A 19,390-nucleotide genomic window follows, 5' to 3' on the forward strand; every position below is an offset into this window, starting at 1 on the left:
ATCAGAGCCTTTGGGGTTGCAAAGAAAATGATTCTATAATAAAAATTAATAAATTCTGTTAGCTGTTTGTGATTATAATAAAAATCCCTTTATAATGTCATCAGATTACCTAGAGCTTAAAGTGGATAGCGTCATATAAATAAATAAAACCAAAAGTAATATTTTATTTCCCTTTGAGTCTATTTGTTTATCAAGAACAAATTTGCAGTACCTATTTAAATCCATAAACGTATTGTTATAACTCTGTTATATAGTAGCCAACTAATGCACACCCATTTACATCCCACTAAGTATCACACAAGAAACTTTTTTTTTTAAACTAGGTGTGGGTCAGGAATTAAAAATGATCTAGAGTTTAATTTATATAGGTGGTTTCACAATTATACATAAACAGTCCTAATCAATCCATCCTTATCAAATATAAAGACTGCTAATTTTAAGTTGTGCTTCAGATTACCTATTCATTTTGACTCTCATTTGGAAACTGGGAGCTGCTATTTAAAAATTTTCTACATTAACACAAGCTTATTGATACTGACTCTTGGTGCAGAATACTCCAGTATCTAGGATGAAAAAGCCCTGAATACATTAAAAATAAGAACATGCTATTACCCCAAATTTCAGAAAATAAACATCGCCACGTGGATTCAGTGGAACAGCACCCACTTTCCGGACACCACCAAGACGAAAGATATTCACATAAAAGTCATTTTATTTTATAAGCAAAACATGATCTTCGACATGCTTGCTGACATCCTCAATAGTGAAAACCAACAATAACTGTGTAACAGGAAATGTCCATCAAGTCAGTGGGTTTTGTTTAGTTGGAAGGAAGCTTTTGAGTTAGGTAATGACTGCAAAATGCCACATTTCTTTTTCCTTTCGCGGGAAAAAGGTAAGATAAGTCTAAGTCATGTAACTGAAAATAACGTTGTTTCTTTGGTTTAATTTTAATCTCTTTTAATTTGGGGGGCAAGAGAAGAGAGGTTTATTCTCGCCTTTGCCACCTTGTATTAAATGTCCCCTGGTGGGGACAGAGGCTGCTAATTCTGACCATTGTGATGTTAACTATGACGGGGAGACTGGCGCCCACTATTCAGTCCACCAGCCTTTGGCTTTGCAAATGCACACCATGAATTGAGGGGAAAAAAGTTTTTCTGCGTCATATCTGAAAGCCTGTCAGATTTTTTTTTCTTTTGCAGAGTTAATCCAAACCTAAGAGATTTAAAGCCGACATTCGCATTAAAGACAGAGAGTCTCTTTGTATTTTTTGGATGAAGAGGGGGGGAAAAATAAAATCCCACAGAGGTATTTCCTTCCTTTCTGTACAAGAAAGCTCTCTCTCACTCTGTAGAGACCATTTTTGTCTCTAACTTTTCACATCTCTCCACTTGCAGGCAGGTCAGCTGGGAAAAGACGCCGGGTCCGCAGACAATGGGGGGAACAGGGGCAGCCTGTTTGGGGTTGGGCTCGGGCTCCCGCCAGGGCAGCCTGCAAGTCACTCTTAACGTGGGAGATTGGGGGGATCACGCCAAGTGGCCCCGCCGCCCCTCTCGAGGCCCTTTGAAACCAAATGGAATCTGCCACAAAAGTGGCTCCCAGGGGACTTGAGAGGATCAGCCCAGGGAGCTGCAAAGCCGGCAAAGCGGAGGGCACAGGCCTTGCTCTGGGAACAAACAACTGCGTGTCTGCAGAGCAATGCTGCCTCGGCATTGGCCTCGGCCTTCAAAAGTGAACCATCGCTGCCTGAAGACACAGAGGACCAGGGAATTGTTTTGAAATTTCCCTATGAACTTGCGGAGAAAGAACATTTGAGAAAAGCCTAGCTCCTGTGCAGTGAGCGGATGGGAAGGCTTACCTTCTGACCCACAGTGAGATGACCCCTTGGTACCCATGTTCTCACACAGACAGGAACACTCACTCTTTCACCTGCAGGGTCCTCCAAGTTCAGGCTCGGAAGAGAGAGGATTTCAATGTGCTTACCTGCCTACAAACTTTCAGCAATGCACTTCTTAAATCTGTCCCCTCTTTTACCCTATAAATGTCGAATAGGATGCTGATTCTTTGCTAAAGTACAGATGCTGTAAGAAGGCCCCTTGGGGAGTGCTAAAACTATATCCGTAGACCCCAACTGGACCAGGGCTGGTGATAAACAGCCCTGGAAGCGGTCCTGGCTCTGTTTGTCCCGGCTCTCAGAGCCAGAGGAAGTCACTTCTGGGTCTCTGCTTCCTCAGCTGTAAAGTGGATTATAAGAATTAAACCAATAATGTTTATAAAGTGGCTGCTTTCATTACTAACATCGATTATTAACAAACGTTCCTTTATTCATTTTAATTTTCAAATTCCTCTAAGCTCTCTAGTCTCGTGTTCCTTTTAGTGATCTCTCCCATGAGCTTCAAGGAAGGAAGTTTTTTTATCACAACATCAAATTAAATGCAAGTTTATAAATGTCATAGTTTTCATCACATTAACATCTACTCCTCTCCAGACTGAAATTGGCCAAGTAACTGAATCTTAATAAATTGCCATTCATCTCAATTTGCTAATTTAATAAATGGAGATAAATGTTTTTTATTTCATAAAAATTATTCAAGATTGTATGGGTACTACATATTAATTTGGAAGGGAAAATTATTCAGAGAATACTGCTGTAAAACTTGGTTAGTTTTCTGGGAGGGGGAAGGGTGTAAGATAAGTTAATATATTAATAATTAATTAATAATAATTAATAATCAATATAATTAATCTATAATATAATAATAAAATTAATATACTAATAACTCCAGAGGAGTTAAGAGTTAATATTAACAACAGAAAACAAGAAGTGATTACTAAGTGTCTAGATAAAACTTTATAAAAGGATTTTCTAAGCCTTAAAATGGTAAAAAAAAACTATAGAAACCACTACAATATTGTAAAGTAATTAGCCTCCAATTAAAATGAATAAATTAAAAAAAAAGAAACCTACTCAAAAAAAAAAAACTATAGAAAGAAATGCTTTAAAGAACTGATCCATTAAAATGTAGACGCACCACAGGTTCAAAAATAACCTAACTAAAAAATAAACGATACATAAGAACTTGGAAAATGGCTGCCAGAAGTATATGAAATTCTGCATTAATATCTGATTATAAAAATAGACCACTTATTTTCATAAGAGTAGCTAAGATCCCAATAGACAGGCAAAGGACCTGAGAAGGTATTCACAAAAGCAGCAGCAAGTAATCAATAACATGGGAAAATGTCGAGCCTCTCTACAGTTGCAGAAACATTACCAAATTAGATCAGATTTGGACAATTCACAATCACACCTGGGGAAGTGGGATGGTATGGTGAAACAGGTCTGGGTGGTAATTCACACTTCCATAATAAACGTACTCACTTTGGGAAAGGCAACTGACATGTGCATCAAGAACACAAGCATTCATTCCTGTTAATTTGATAATTCAATTTCTGAAACTATGTGTTGAAATTTGGTACAGTTTTTGGGTAGAGGTTACTATCCCATTAAACTGTTTGTGGTCACTAGTCCTGAAAGCACTTCCTCCAAAAGCTTGTCATGGCTCAAACAAACCACAGCAGCCTCCAGTCCTGGTGAGTCACAGGGAAGAGGAGCTTTTTTAAGTCTTTGAGAAATCATAATAAAGAACCTACTAAATAGTTTTTTAAACCAAGGTTTCCAAGATGTATTTATTGACCATGGAATACTTTTCCCCATATATTGCTTACTAATATCCCAAGGAACTAATTTTGGGAACTGCAAATATTCACTGTGAGTTTCTTAAAAACAGTAAAACACCAGTGAAACTCATAGGAAAAACTACATGGACATTCCACAAGAGGTGGTGACCAAACCCATTCCCAAGAAAAAGAAATGCAAGAAGGCAGAGTGGTTGTCTGAGGAGGACTTACAAATAGCTGAGAAAAGAAGTAAAAGTAAAGGAGAAAGGGAAAGATATACCCATCTGAATGCAGAATTCCAGAGAATAGCAAGGAGAAATAAGAAAGCCTTCTTAAGTGAACAATGCAAAGAAATAGTGGAAAGCAACAGAATGGGAAAGACCAGAGATCTCTTTAAGAAAATTGGAGATACCAAGGAACATTTCATGCAGAGATAGGCACAAGGACAAAAACGGCAAGGACATAACAGAAGCAGAAGAGACGAAGAGGAGTTGGCAAAAATACACAGAACTGTACAAAAAAAGTCTTAATGACCCAGATAACCAAGATGGTGTGATCACTCACCTAGAGCCAGACATCCTGGAGTGTGAAGTCAAGTGGGCCTTAGGAAGCATCACTACAAACAAAGCTAGTGGAGGTGATGGAATTCCAGCTGAGCTATTTAAAATCCCCAAAGATGATGCTGTGAAAGTGCTGCACTCAATATGCCAGCAAATTTGGAAAATTCAGCAGTGGCCACAGGACTGGAAAAGGTCAGTTTTCATTCCAAAGAAAAGCAATGCCAAAGAATGCTCAAATTACTGTACAGTTGCACTCATTTCACATTATAGCAAAATTATACCCAAATCCTTTAAGCTAGGTTTCAGCAGTACGAGAACTGAGAGCTTTCAGATGTACAAGCTAGATTTAGAAAAGGCAGAGGAACCAGAGATCAAACTGCCAACATTCGCTAGATCATAGATAAAGCAAGGGAATTCCAAAAAAAATCTACCTCTGCTTCACTGACTACACTAAAACCTTTGGCTGTATGGATCACAAAAACTGGAATATTCTTAAAGAGATGGGAATTCCAGACTACCTTATCTGCCTCCTGAGAAATCTGTATGCAGGTCAAGAAGCAACAGTTAGAACTTGACCTGGAACAACAGACTGGTTCCAAATCAGGAAAGGAGTATGTCAAGGCTGTATATTGCCACCTTGCTTATTTTAACTTCTATGCAGAGTACATCATGAGAAATGCTGGGCTTGATGAAGCACAAGCTGGAATCAAGATTCCTGGGAGAAATATCAACAACCTTATGTATGCAGATGATACCACTTTAATGGCAGAAAGTGAAGAGGAACTAAAGAGCCTCTTGATGAAAGTGAATGAGGAGAGTGAAAAAGTTGGCTTGAAGCTCAACATTCAGAAAACTAAGGTCACGGCATCTGATCCTATCACTTCATGCCAAATAGATGGGGAAACTGTGGAAACAGTGTTGGATTTCATTTTCTTGGGCTCCAAAATCACTGTGGACGGGGACTGCAGCCATGAAATTAAAAGACACTCGCTCCTTGGAAGAAAAGTGATGACAAATCTAGACAGTGTACTAAAAAGCATAGTCACAGCTATGGTTTTTCCAGTGGTCATGTATGGATGTGAGAGTTGGACCGTAAAGAAGGCTGAGCACTGAACAATTGATGCTTCTGAACTGTGGTGCTGGAGAAGACTCTTGAGAGTCCCTTGGACTGCAAGGAGATCAAACCAGTCAATCCTAAAGGAAATCAACCCTAAATAGTCATTGGAAAGACTGATGCTGAAGCTCCAATACTTTGGGCCCTTGTTGCGAAGAGCTAACTCATTGGAGAAGACCCTGATGCTGGGAAAGACTGAGGGCAAGAGGAGAAGGGGGTGCCAGAGCATGAGATATTGAGTTGGATGGCATCACGGACTCAGTGGACATGAGTTTGAGCAAACTCAGGGAGACAGCGAAGGACAGGGAAGCCTAGTACATGACTTCATGACTGAACAACAACAAGATAATATTGTCCAAGCTATTCACAGAATGTAATTATTAGGAAGCTGATTGTCTGGATGATCCCTGAATGAACAGAGAGGTGGATTATCCTGGCATTCTCTCAGGAGTCTTCTGTTATCACATATATACCCTCCCTGGGAAGGTTGACGGTTTCTATTATCTACAAGGGGATCATCAAGGGGATCATCATGGTCCCTCCCTGTGGCTCACATCTCTTGCTTCTGCTTCAAACACAGCTTATCCAGTTCTGAACTTGAATGTTACATATGGTGGTTTATTCGCTAAATCGTGTCTGACTCATGTGATCCCATGGACTGGGGCTTTCCAGGCAAGAATACTGGAGTGGTTTGCCATTTCCTTCTCCAGAGGATCTCCCTGACCCAGGGATTGAACTGTGGTCTCCTGCACTGCAGGCAGACTCTTTACCGACGGCGCTACATAGGTACTTCAAACTTAATACATCCCCAGCACACACTGTCTCCCTCCCAGACCTGCTCTGCCTTTGTGCAGTCTCTTCAGAGAACAGCTTCACTGCCACCTTCGTGAGACAGAAACCTGGACTGTATTCATGAACTGTCTCTTGGTACCACATCCACCCTATAGCCTGGTTCTCCTGTGTTCTAGTAACTTTGGACCTGTCTGCTTCTTTCTCACTCGCTGCCATTATTCCAGTCCAAACTTTGCTTGTCCTCCTTATAGACACGTGGGTGGACTTGTTGACTCCAGTCCTGCTCTGCTTCTAGTCACTCCCCACACTGTAGCCAAAGAGATGTTTCCACAGTGTAAATTAAGATTTGAGCAGTTCTTGGATGAAACCCTTTCAGTGGCTTCACACCACCCCCAGGATGGCATACAAAATTCCATAATATGATTTCATGACCTTTCCTATTTGACTTCTGATTACTTCTCCCATATTATCTCTCAAGACAGCCCTCATCTCTAGCTACACCACGTGTTTCAGATCCTGGAAGCTGCCCAAGCTGATTCGCATCCTGAAGCCCCTGTGTCTATGATTCTTGTTGGCTTTTCAACTTTCACATTGAGTGTCACTTCTATCCTTAGATTTGGGTTAGCTGACTCTACTTTGTGCTTCCAATTTGGGTAATTATTCCAAAATGGGTAACTATTATCCATTTTCTAATTACAGACTATGATCCTTGTAAGAAGAGGGAATGCATCTTGATGAATTCTCACAACTCAAGTGCTTAACCACCAATCAGGTGTTAATAAATAACTGTTGAATAAGTAAGTTCTTACAACTTAGTGTTTAGAATGATTAAAAGCCAAAACCCATCAGAGCTTTGGGACTATATTCCTGAGATGTTCTTGGTTTTCTTGTGTTCTGGCATGGAGCTATTGTGGGAGAAATCATAACTAGATATTTATGTGATCTGGGGAGAGAGGAGTAGGGCTTGACCCAGCTCCCTACCCATCTTTTGCCAGTGGAAGTCCCCTCCCTCCCTTGCTCTGCTTTCACACTCTGGCCTCATCAGTGTTTGCTCCTTCTGTCTGTGACTATCTTCATCCAGGGAGCCATAGGTCCTGCCCACCCTGCTCTGGTCTTTGCTCAGAGGCCATCTTCAGAGCTCTCCCACGGCCACTCCACGTAGAACAGCACCCCACCCCTCTGCAGGGCTTTCCATCCTCTTTCCTGCACTGGGGTTCTCCATAGCACTCACCATCCGTGTGCTGGAGAATATAGAGTAAGTTCACCACAAACAAACGAGTTCCATTCTGAGAGCACATTTGTATGCCCACTTTGTTCATAGGTCCAGTGAAATTAGCCCAGGTACTCAGCTAACACGGTCAGCTATATAGTACTGTACTGGGATAGGTTCACAATACTTTGAAAACTCCCAAAGCTTGTATTATATGCAGCTTATATATCCTATCATGTGCTGCTTAGGATTCGGTCAAGTGTGGCTTCAGATCCAAGAGTTTAAGTGTTTTTTCTGGCTACAGCTTCTCTGAAATAGTTGGGTAGAACCACTATTCAGAGATGGTCTGTACTGTGATATGGTTTTGTGAGCCTCAAAGCCCACAACCTCCACTGTTCTCTTTTCAGAGCCATCTACTCAGTTAATAGATAATTAAACTCCTCTTATCTCCCTGGGTTGGGAAGATCTCCTGGAGAAGGAAATGAGAACCCACTCCAGTACTCTTGCCTGAGAATCCCACAGACAGAGGAGCCTGGTAGGCTACAGTCCACAGGGTCGCAGAGTCGGACAGGACCGAGTGACTTCACTTTCACTTTTCCATCTCCTCTATGTCTCAGTTCACCCTTCTGATCTCCTCTGAAAGCATCTTCTTCATGAAATCATTTTCATTAAAATAAACAAAAATCAGTGCCCAACTTCAAGTTTGCATTTATTGCTTCTTTTCATACAAACTTTCTAGATCTTTCCCACCAAGCTGTGGATCTTCCCTTCCTATTGCTCTTAAGTGTTTTGTCTCTGCTGTATGAGTTGAACGTTTCTTTGGAGGTTTCTGTTGTTGTGTTTCACTTTCAGTCCCATCTCATTTAGCCTACCTGCACGGTTACATTCTCCTTGAGCTCGCTTTCTCAGGGGATGAGAGGAGCTGATTCACTGAACCTGAGATACAGTGATATCCTTTAGAATCTTGAATGCTAAAAACCACACAGAAGAACTATACAAGAAAGATCTTAATGATTCATATAACCACAATGGTGTGATCACTCATCTAGAGCCAGACATCCTGGAATTCGAAGTCAAGTGGACCTTAGAAAGCATCACTACAAACAATGCTAGTGAAGGTGATGGAATTCCAGTTGAGTTATTTCAAGTCCTAAAAGATCATGCTGTGAAAGTGCTACACTCAATATGTCAGCAAATTTGGAAAACTCAGCAGTGGCCACAAGACTGGAAAAGGTCAGTTTCCATTCTAATCCCAAAGAAAGGCAATGCCAAAGAATGTTCAAACTACTGCACAATTGTACTCTTCTCACACACTAGCAAAGTAATGCTTAAAATTCTTCAAGCCAGGCTTCAACAGTATGTGAACCGTGAACTTCCTGGTGTTCCAATTGGATTTAGACAAGGCAGAGGAACCAGAGGTCGAACTGCTAACATCTGTTGGATCATTGACAAAGCAAGAGAGTTCCAGAAAAACATCTACTTCTGCTTTATAGACTACATCAAAGCCTTTGACTGTGTGGATCACAACAAACCACGGAAAATTCTTCAAGAGATGGGAATACCAGACCACCTGACCTCCTTCCTGATAAATCTGTATGCAGGTCAAGAAGCAACAGTTAGAACTGGACATGGAACAACAGACTGGTTCCAAATCAGGAAAGGAGTACGTCAAGACTGTATATTGTCACCCTGCTTATTTAACATTTATGCAGAGTATATCATGAGAAACGCTGGACTGGAGGAAGCACAAGCTGGAATCAAGATTGTCAAGATAAATATCAATAACCTCAGATATGCAGATGACACCACCCTCATGACAGAAAGAGAAGAACTAAGGAGCCACTTGATGAAAGTGAAAGAGGAGAGTGAAAAATTTGGCTTAAAACTTAACATTCAGAAAACTAAGATCATGGCATAACTTCATAGTAAATAGATGGGGAAACAATGGAAACAGTGACAGACTCTTTTTGACTCCAAAATCACTGCAGATGGTGACTACAGCCATGAAATTAAAAGTTGCTCGCTCAGCAATAAATGCTGGAGAGGGTGTGGAGAAAAGGGAACCCTCTTACACTGTTGGTGCGAATGCAAACTAGTACAGCCACTGTGGAGAACAGTGTGGAGATTCCTTAAAAAACTGGAAATAGAACTGCCTTATGATCCAGCAATCCCACTGCTGGGCATACACACTGAGGAAACCGGAATTGAAAGAGACACGTGTACCCCAATGTTCATCGCAGCACTGTTTATAATAGCCAGGACATGGAAGCAACCTAGATGCCCATCAGCAGATGAATGGATAAGAAAGCTGTGGTAGATATACACAATGGAGTATTACTCAGCCATTAAAAAGAATACATTTAAATCAGTTCTAATGAGGTGGATGAAACTGGAGCCTATTATACAGAGTGAAGTAAGCCAGAAAGAAAACACCAATACAGTATCAGATAAGATCAGATCAGATCAGTCGCTCAGTCGTGTCCGACTCTTTGCGACCCCATGAATCGCAGCATGCCAGGCCTCCCTGTCCATCACCAACTCCCGGAGTTCACTGAGACTCACGTCCATCAAGTCAGTGATGCCATCCAGCCATCTCATCCTCTGTCGTCCCCTTCTCCTCCTGCCCCCAATCCCTCCCAGCATCAGAGTCTTTTCCAATGAGTCAACTCTTCACATGAGGTGGCCAAAGTACTAGAGTTTCAGCTTTAGCATCATTCCTTCCAAAGAAATCCCAGGGCTGATCTTCAGAATGGACTGGTTGGATCTCCTTGCAGTCCAAGGGACTCTCAAGAGTCTTTTCCAACACCACAGTTCAAAAGCATCAATTCTTCGGCGCTCAGCCTTCTTCACAGTCCAACTCTCACATCCATACATGACCACAGGAAAAACCATAGCCTTGACTAGACGGACCTTTGTTGGCAAAGTAATGTCTCTGCTTTTGAATATGCTATCTAGGTTGGTCATAACTTTCCTTCCAAGGAGTAAGCGTCTTTTAGTTTCATGGCTGCAGTCACCATCTGTAGTGATTTTGGAGCCCAGAAAAAATAAAGTCTGACACTGTTTCCACTGTTTTCCCATCTATTTCCCATGAAGCGGTGGGACCGGATGCCATGATCTTCGTTTTCTGAATGTTGAGCTTTAAGCCAACTTTTTCACTCTCCACTTTCACGTTCATCAAGAGGCCTTTGAGTTCCTCTTCACTTTCTGCCATAAGGGTGGTGTCATCTGCGTATCTGAGGTTATTGATATTTTTCCTGGCAATCTTGATTCCAGTTTGTGTTTCTTCCAGTCCAGCGTTTCTCATGATGTACTCTGCATATAAGTTAAATAAGCAGGGTGACAATATACAGCCTTGACAAACTCCTTTTCCTATCTGGAACCAGTCTGTTGTTCCATGTCCAGTTCTAACTGTTGCTTCCTGACCTGCATACAAATTTCTCAAGAGGCAGATCAGGTGGTCTGGTATTCCCATCTCTTTCAGAATTTTCCACAGTTTACTGTGATCCACACAGTCAAAGGCTTTGGCATAGTCAATAAAGCAGAAATAGATGTTTTTCTGGAACTCTCTTGCTTTTTCTATGATCCAGTGGATGTTGGCAATTTGATCTCTGGTTCCTCTGCCTTTTCTAAAACCAGCTTGAACATCAGGAAGTTCACGGTTCACATATTGCTGAAGCCTGGCTTGGAGAATTTTGAGCATTACTTTACTAGCGTGTGAGATGAGTGCAATTGTGTGGTAGTTTGAGCATTCTTTGGCATTGCTTTTCTTTGGGATTGGAATGAAAACGGACCTTTTCCAGTCCTGTGGCCACTGCTGAGTTTTCCAAATTTGCTGGCATATTGAGTGCAGCACTTTCACAGCATCATCTTTCAGGATTTGGAATAGCTCAACTGGAATTCCATCACCTCCACTAGCTTTGTTCGTAGTGATGCTTTCTAAGGCCCACTTGACTTCACATTCCAGGATGTCTGGCTCTAGGTGAGTGATCACACCATCGTGATTATCTGGGTCGTGAAGATCTTTTTTGTACAGTTCTTCTGTGTATTCTTGCCACCTCTTCTTAATATCTTCTGCTCTGTTAGGTCCATACCATTTCTGTCCTTTATCGAGCCCGTCTTTGCATGAAATGTTCCTTTGGTATCTCTGATTTTCTTGAAGAGATGTCTAGTCTTTCCCATACAGTATACTAACGCATATATATGGAATTTAGAAAGATGGTAACAATAACTCTGTATACGAGACAGCGAAAGAGACACTGATGTATAGAACAGTATTTTGGACTCTGTGGGAGAGGGAGAGGGTGGGATGATTTGGGAGAATAGCACTGAAATACGTATAATATCATATATGGAATGAGTCGCCAGTCCAGGTTTGATGCACGATACTGGATGCTTGGGGCTGGTGCACTGGGACAACCCAGAAGGATGGTATGGGGAGGTAGGAGGGAGGAGGGTTCAGGATGGGGAACATATGTATACCTGTGGCTGATTCATTTCAATATTTGGCAAAACCAATACAATAGTGTAAATTAAAAAAAAAAAAAAGACACCTGCTCCTTGGATGAAAAGCTATGACCAACCTAGGCAGCATGTTAAAAAGCAGAGACATTACTTTGCCAACAAAGGTCCATCTAATCAAAGCTATGGTTTTTCCAGTAGTCATGTATGGATGTGAGTTGGACTATAAAGAAAGCTGAGCACCAAAGAATTGATGGTTTTGAACTGTGGTGTTGGAGAAGACTCTTGAGAGTCCCTTGGACTGCAAGGAGATCTAACCAGTCCATCCTAAAGGAAATAAGTCTGGAATATTCACTGGAAGGACTGATGTTGAAGCTGAAAGTCCAACACTTTGGCCACCTGATGCGAAGAGCTGACTCATTGGAAAAGACCCTGATGCTGGAAAAGATTGAAGGCAGGAGGAGAAGGGGACAACAGAGGATGAGATGGTTGGATGGCATCAATGACTCAATGGACATGAGTTTGAGCAAGCTCTGAGAGTTGGTGATGGACAGGGAAGCCTGGTGTTCTATAGTCCATGGGGTCACGAAGAGTTGGACATGACTGAGCAACTGAACTGAACATCTGTATTTTTATGGCAAAATACCAATGTCATATAAATAGAATGGTTTTACTGCATCAAAATTGTGCCTTCTCCTAGCAACACTGCCCTTGATGTATGAAAACCTGATATGAGCTCATCAAAATCAAATCTGCTTTCAGGTAATACTGTGTTACTTGAATTTAAACTTGCAAATGTTTAATAAGTGTCTTTGTGTCCAAGGCCTGGGAAACACCATGGTGTGACAGAGGTCTCCAAGTTGTGGGAGCCTGTCTCTGAAACTTAACTCTTTCTGTCTGAATCTGTTATGGTACCTGGGCACGGAGTTGAACTCAGGTACATAACAAGCATCACTGGGTCAACACTAAATGGTGAATTCATCACTCTGCACGTTAATCAGAGACAAATCTCAAGCTCATGTGGACTTTGGCTTGAAGAGATGAACTTCCATGGAAGGTTTTCAGCGTTTGCTCATGTTGGGTAGTGAGGCTTGAAACTTCCCTCTGATAAAACCTGAAGACAGAGGAATGCACATGCCAAGTTCTATGTTCTAGTGGTTATCACTGAGATAGGTCTTTGATGTCTTATTTTAGTACAACAGCATTCTTACAAAATTTCAATTATGTGATAGATATTCATGCCAAAATACAAAATTTTTTAATCACTCACTGGCTTATTACTAGCATTTATATGACCCAATTTGTACTCTATGGCCTCGGTACTTTCTGGAATACTATGTATTTCATAAAGAAAAGCAATCTGCCATGGTTCAAAGAAATGATGTAAATGATAACTGGGTAATTTTCTGTGACCTAGTCCTTGCTAAACTTTTCAGTTCTAGCTCCAACTATCCCCTCCCTCAGCAACTGCAACCTCCCTCTTTGCTTGGGCTGCTCTCTACTTCGAAGGGTTTCCTTGTTTGCTCAGGTGCTAAAGAATCTGCTTGCAATGCAGGAGACCCGGGTTTGATTCCGGGGTTGGGAAGATCCCCTGGAGAAGGGAATGGCTACCCACTCTGGTATTCTTGCCTGGAGAATCCCATAGACAGAGGCGCTTGGTGGGCTATAGTCCATGGGGTCACAGAGTTGGACATGACTAACACACACTGCTTTGAAAGTCCTTCTTTCTCTTGCCTTCCTGAACAGTGTGGGGAACAGTAGTTCCAAGAAACTGTTCTAAAGTCTCCAAGCTATAGTGTGCAGAGTGGCCTCTCCTGGGCCAGCCCTTGTGCATCCTGATCGTAATAACTAGTGTCTTACATTCTAATGTTCTGTTGATCTGTTGGTTTACTCACAACTCAGGCTCCAAAGAGGGACTCTATTTTGTCAACTTTTGATCCACTGACACCCAGTATAGGTCCTGATGCAGAGGCGCTCCATAAATCTCAGTTGCACTGAGCTGAATTGGGCTCTTATACAGGATGAATTACTTTCTCCGTAAAAATAGACAGGGCAGAACACCCAGAAAATAACTAAGGAGAAGGGTGTTTTGGATAAACTTCAATATGTTTGCAATTATTACCAGAAGCTCTTGATTACTCTGAGACAAAGAAAGCCCTTCGCTTGGATTATCCCAAACAAACAAAAATTTTAGAAAATATGCAAATTGTTCCAAGCAAAGAAAATCTGAGAAAACATGCAAATGAGATGCCAGTTCACAGCGTTTCTGTGCTCTTTCCCCTTGGACATTCCTGGGTGGTGGTGAAGAACTGAAGAAGGCATGATCACCCTGTGGGACTCAATCAATATTCAATCCAGCTGAATAGTGCGAGAAACAACCTTTGTATCTCCACTCTCTGCAAACAAATGATTAAAAAAGATTATCAGAGGAAAAGGAGGAAGAGCTACTTGGGACCTAGATCAATCAGAAGCTAACTTTGTTTTAAAGTAAAAGTTGACTGTGTATCAACTGTGGTTGATACAATCCTGTGTATCAACACAACAGGACTGTGCTTAGTGGCTCAGTCCTGTCTGACTCTGCCACCCATGGACTGCCTGCTAGCCTCCTCTGTCTATGGGGATTCTCTAGGCAAGAATAACAGAGTGGGTGGCCATTTCCTTCTCCAGGGGATCTTCCCAACCCAGAGATTAAACCCAGGTCTCCTGCATTGCAGGGAGATTCTTTACCATCTGAGCCACCAGGATCAATCAGATCAATCAGAAGCCAACTTTATTTTTTTAAAGTAAAATTTGACTATGTATCAATAAATACTGAGAAATGAACATGCAAAATAGTCTTTTTAAAAAGCAATCAAGAGCATTAGAAACTGTACAGCTCTGAAACTTTTCTAGGGGTGTAGTTTCCGGAACAGTAAAAGTAATTAAGAACAGAATTTGTTTTGCTTTGTTTTATTTTAATCTTCTTCACTGTGCTATTTAAAAAACTTAAAAGTACCAGAAAAATGAGGACAAAATTAGTAACAAAATATTCTTTTGGCTATGAGAAATACAATTTTAAAATATTCTGATGCTACTGGAGAAGTTATATTAAGATAAAGTACCGTATCTCAGTGGTCAATTTGTTTACTTGTTATATCATTCTTACAAGTTTTTATAATTCTGTGACAGCTCTATGTTTTGTCTGCTTAAAAGCCATCTCAAAAAAAAAGGTAAAAAAATCAATACCATGAAATAGGTACTATTTTATTCTCATTTTAAAGATGAAAATATAAAGGAAAGTTCAAACAAGCAAAAATAAAAAAACAAAAAACCATCTCATAAAGCATCAATTCTTTGATTATTAGTAACTCAATCTGTGAAACATATATGGCCTATATTGCAGATGGCAGGAAATTTTTTTCTTTAAAAAATTTATTTTCCTAATTTATTGAGATATAATTGACATATAACCGTATATAAGTTTAAGGAGTGCAATGTGTTGATTTGATACATTTATATATTGCAAAATCACCACCATCTAACTAACATTTCCATTCATCTTCTAATTACCATCTGTTTTAGGAAATTATATTTTAAAAATTCAAAACTTCAAAAAAGATTTACCTATGGCAAGACATAAACTGACATATGGCTTATGTAGAAACATTGTTGACTATCACGGCAGAGACTTCTAGTTGCCTCCTAGTATGTCTCTGCTCACTTTCTTAGGTGCAACCACTTGAATCGTGAATCATCTTTTCCTCCAGCTCAGACTATATTCTTCTGGCTGTCTTATTGTAGCTAAGTATGACCATGTGACTAGCTTTGGTTAATGAGAGCTAAGTAGAAATATGGTGGGCAATGTCTAGGAAAGAACTTCAAAGAGAAAGGGTTAATTTTTTCATGTTGGCTGGAATGTTGATAAAATGGCTAGAGCTTAAGCAGCCATTATGGACTATGAGGAAGTACACTAAGGTTCACTATGCAGCAAGATAGAAGAAATCTGGTCTTTGATGACTGTGCAGCTGCCACACCAGTCCTGAACTATCTGGCTCCATTGGACCTTTTTTTTTCATATGAGAGAGAAATGTTTCTATCTTGTTTAATCCAGTTACTTTTTTTTAACATCAAAAGTATGCCATAAAATAACTTGCTTTGCATGATACACACTAGGGGGGCTAAGTGATAATTTGGAGCCAACTAGCTTTTGAACTCATTGACAATGTTTCTTACCATATCACAGAAGGCAAGAGTTGTGTCCAATTATGAGCTTTATTGAAGCAGATGGCACATGACATTCATGGTTTCTTTTATGAGCATTTCTGATTGTTCCCTGGCATGCAACTCAAAAAACAAGCTGTACTTGACTTACGAGCTAGAGGCTAAGCCAGGAGTGGTGATCTACTTTCTGCCCATCTCACTGGCTCCATTTCATAGTGCTCTTTCCTACTTTTTCAACTCCAGTGACATGGACTTTTCAGTCTTTGAACACATTAGCCTCAGTCCTGCCTCAGAGTCTGGGCATGAGTTGCTCTGTCAGCCCTGGAATGCTCTTCTTCACTTGAAGCTATCTCTGGATCATTTAAACTTCAGCTTAATTGTCCCTTCTTCCAAAAGACCTTCTTGGAGCAGCCATTACAATCCTGTCTCTTATCATATCACCCTGTTTTCTTCCTATCACCTTGTGAAATCATCTTTAATCATTCAACATTTAGCCATTTGTTAACTGATTTAGTGACTTTTCCCCTCTTACTCCCAGGTCCCCTCAACCTGAACACTCATGGGGATCTTGCCTAATTAATCCATTATGCAGACACCATGCCTAGAACCAACTACATACTTGATGCATAATTATGGAATGAATGAATGCAAGAATGTACTGACTCTAGAAAACAAACAGCCAAAGTTCTGTCATACTAAGAGCAGCTTTGTTCAGCTTTTCATGCCTTGCTCCCTATCATGGCACTTGGGGTGCACTGCATCATCCCTCATATTTATGACATCCATATCCCATTATTAAAAACAAAATCCTTAAGGACCTTGACCAATTCTGTTCACCTGTGCATCCTCCACTGCTTAACACAGAGCAACACATGTACCCTAGATGCTCAATACACGTGTGCTCCGTATTGTAGGAAAAGGTGCTGTGCTTACAAAAAGCAATGCCAGCTCTCACAGCGACTCAAAAGAGCACTCTATGCCCATGTGTGTGCCCGTGTCCTGATTTGCCGTTAGTCACATTGATGTCTCTGCTTCTCAGCATTTCTTTAAGACTTCTCTTTACAAAATGGGCTTGGAAGTGGCCATGTGGCCAGCTTCTTTAAGATCTGTGATAGTCTGCCTGTCTCATTCACTGTCAGGGCTCTGAGGACTTCGACCAATGGCACGTTTTATTGGATGGGATCCCAACTGTTGGTTGACTGAAGAACATCTGATAGAGTTTGGAGCAGTTGTTCTCCCCAGGCTACTTGGCTAAACCCAGTAATCTTGGACGAAATTCCTTCATATCAAAACACTGCCCCACCCTATCTACCAGGGCAGGTCTTAGGACCTATAAATTATTACATGCTATCTAGGTAATTAAAAGCTGAGAGATGAATAAGTACTATTTGAAACCAGGAAATTCCTCATATGTAAAGTAACTCACTGTGTTGGTAAAATGGGCAACAGCACAATTTAGGAAAATCATATCACTAATGTGGTTTATTAATACCTTTCCTACAGGGGTGACAGTAAAGGGTTCAACAAAGACTTTTATTGTTTTTTAGAGAGACTTTACAAACCTCAATCAAGAGATCTGAAATTCTGTAAAACACATGCTCGTTCCTTAACTTCAATTTCCTTCAGTAGTTTTATAGATCCCTCAGGCCAGGGAGAGCAGGACCAGATGGCGCTCGGGAAGACTGTACAGTGTGTCTGTGCGGCCGTGATGCCCTGGAAAGTTCTGCCACTGCTAACCTCCTGGTATTCATCGTGATATGAAATGATCCTTGATGGAACTTGCTTTTTATTTTGTAATCTGGTGTACTAATCAGAGTGCCTAAAACATTTCCTTCTGAAACTTCAAGAAATACTCAGTAACATCACTGAGACAAGTCAGAAAAAGCAGGCCAGCATGTGTTTATATAACATAGCACTTCTCCCCAGAGTCTACCTTGCCCCATAAATTGCTGTACTGGTGTGAAAAAATACAAGTCAGGTCTGAGAAAAAAAAAAAAAAAGTCTTCCCCTTAAATCACAACCATATTTGTGAGAGGAGGGGAAGACAGTGACATATTTAAAGTCGCAGTCAAGCTTGTCATGCTATTTTCTCTTTCTTTTCCTTTTCTAAATAATTTCTTATTGTCTCATTCTCCACCTTTGCGGAATCTACTCTCCCCCTGCTGTGATGTCGTAATTCCTTCTTAATAGCTAAATATTTCAATATTTGTGGTACTGGAATGCTTGTTAATCATTATCATTTGAATCTTATTATGGGCAGAGATGTAGAATTCCTATAGTGGAAACAAAACTATAGGAAGGAATGTCTCCCAAATGGCAACACCCTGCCCACCAACTGAGAAGAGTCCTCTCTGGCCCTGGCTGGAGTGGCTCATGTCTGGCCTAAAGGCTCAGATATCTAGGGGATGGATTTCTGGTAATTTCAGGCATGTAGAATGTGTTGAAGGAAGGAGGAAGGTAACGATGCCTGATTAGTGATACAGGCAGCTGAGCACAGCTGAAGATGGAAATATTATATGCAGATAATGCATGGCTTAGTTGACCAACCAGATGGAAGTAAGTACTTTGGGGAACTGACATTAAAAGGCATTTATACAAACGGCTGGGAGAAAAACGCAGAGAAGTGAAAAGGCGAGAGGAAAAATGTAAAAGGGACAGAGAACAGTGTGTATGGTGGTAAAGGGGAAAGACTGGCTGCTTTCCAAAGGCAGCTCAGAGATGACTTACAGGCTGTGTGACCTTGAGAAAATTATTTAACCACTCTGTGTCGGTGAAATGTGTGACAGAAACTGCCTTACAGTGTTGCGTTAAATGTTCTCAGTGTTAAGCGAGTGAAGATATGAGAAGTACTTGTGACAGTGACTGACCCTCAGTAAGTGAGGTCCTACTCTCATCTGAGTGGCAACTGTACATTCTCTGATGATGTGGGTTGATTAGGTTTTCAATTTTATATATATATTATACATATATGTATTTAACGAGTGGGTATTAGACACGCTGATATTGCTAAGAGGACATGAGAAGTTGGGATACAAAGTGAGACACAGTCTCTAGAAGTGTGTTGAGGGAGTTAGGTGGTGTTGAGGGGGGAGAATTAAAAATCTAGGCACTTTTAGAGAGAGATGGGAATGCTTTTGTATCTGACAAACTGGGGGAAATTGATCAGGGCTCTTGGTATCCTGGGAAATAGCAGATATATCAGGGAAATCAACAGAATGCAAGGAAAACGGTTGCAAGGAGAAAAGAGAGTCCCCATCTGAGAGTAAGGAACAGGAATGGGTGTTAAAGAGAAGGTATTTAGTTCCTCAGGATGTTAGAGCAACCGAAGGGATTTGAGAGGAAAACCTGGGATGAATTCTCTGGGTGACTTGCTAT

General features: G+C 40.9%; 1 protein-coding gene across 9 annotated transcripts in view; it reads right to left on the reverse strand.

The window, feature by feature from the left end:
* The window catches only part of ATP8A1 (ATPase phospholipid transporting 8A1), a 238,136-nt gene that overhangs the window by 13,512 nt on the left and 205,234 nt on the right, over positions 1-19,390 (reverse strand).

Source organism: Bos taurus, chromosome 6 (assembly GCF_002263795.3).
Source record: "Bos taurus isolate L1 Dominette 01449 registration number 42190680 breed Hereford chromosome 6, ARS-UCD2.0, whole genome shotgun sequence".
NCBI lineage: Eukaryota > Metazoa > Chordata > Mammalia > Artiodactyla > Bovidae > Bos > Bos taurus.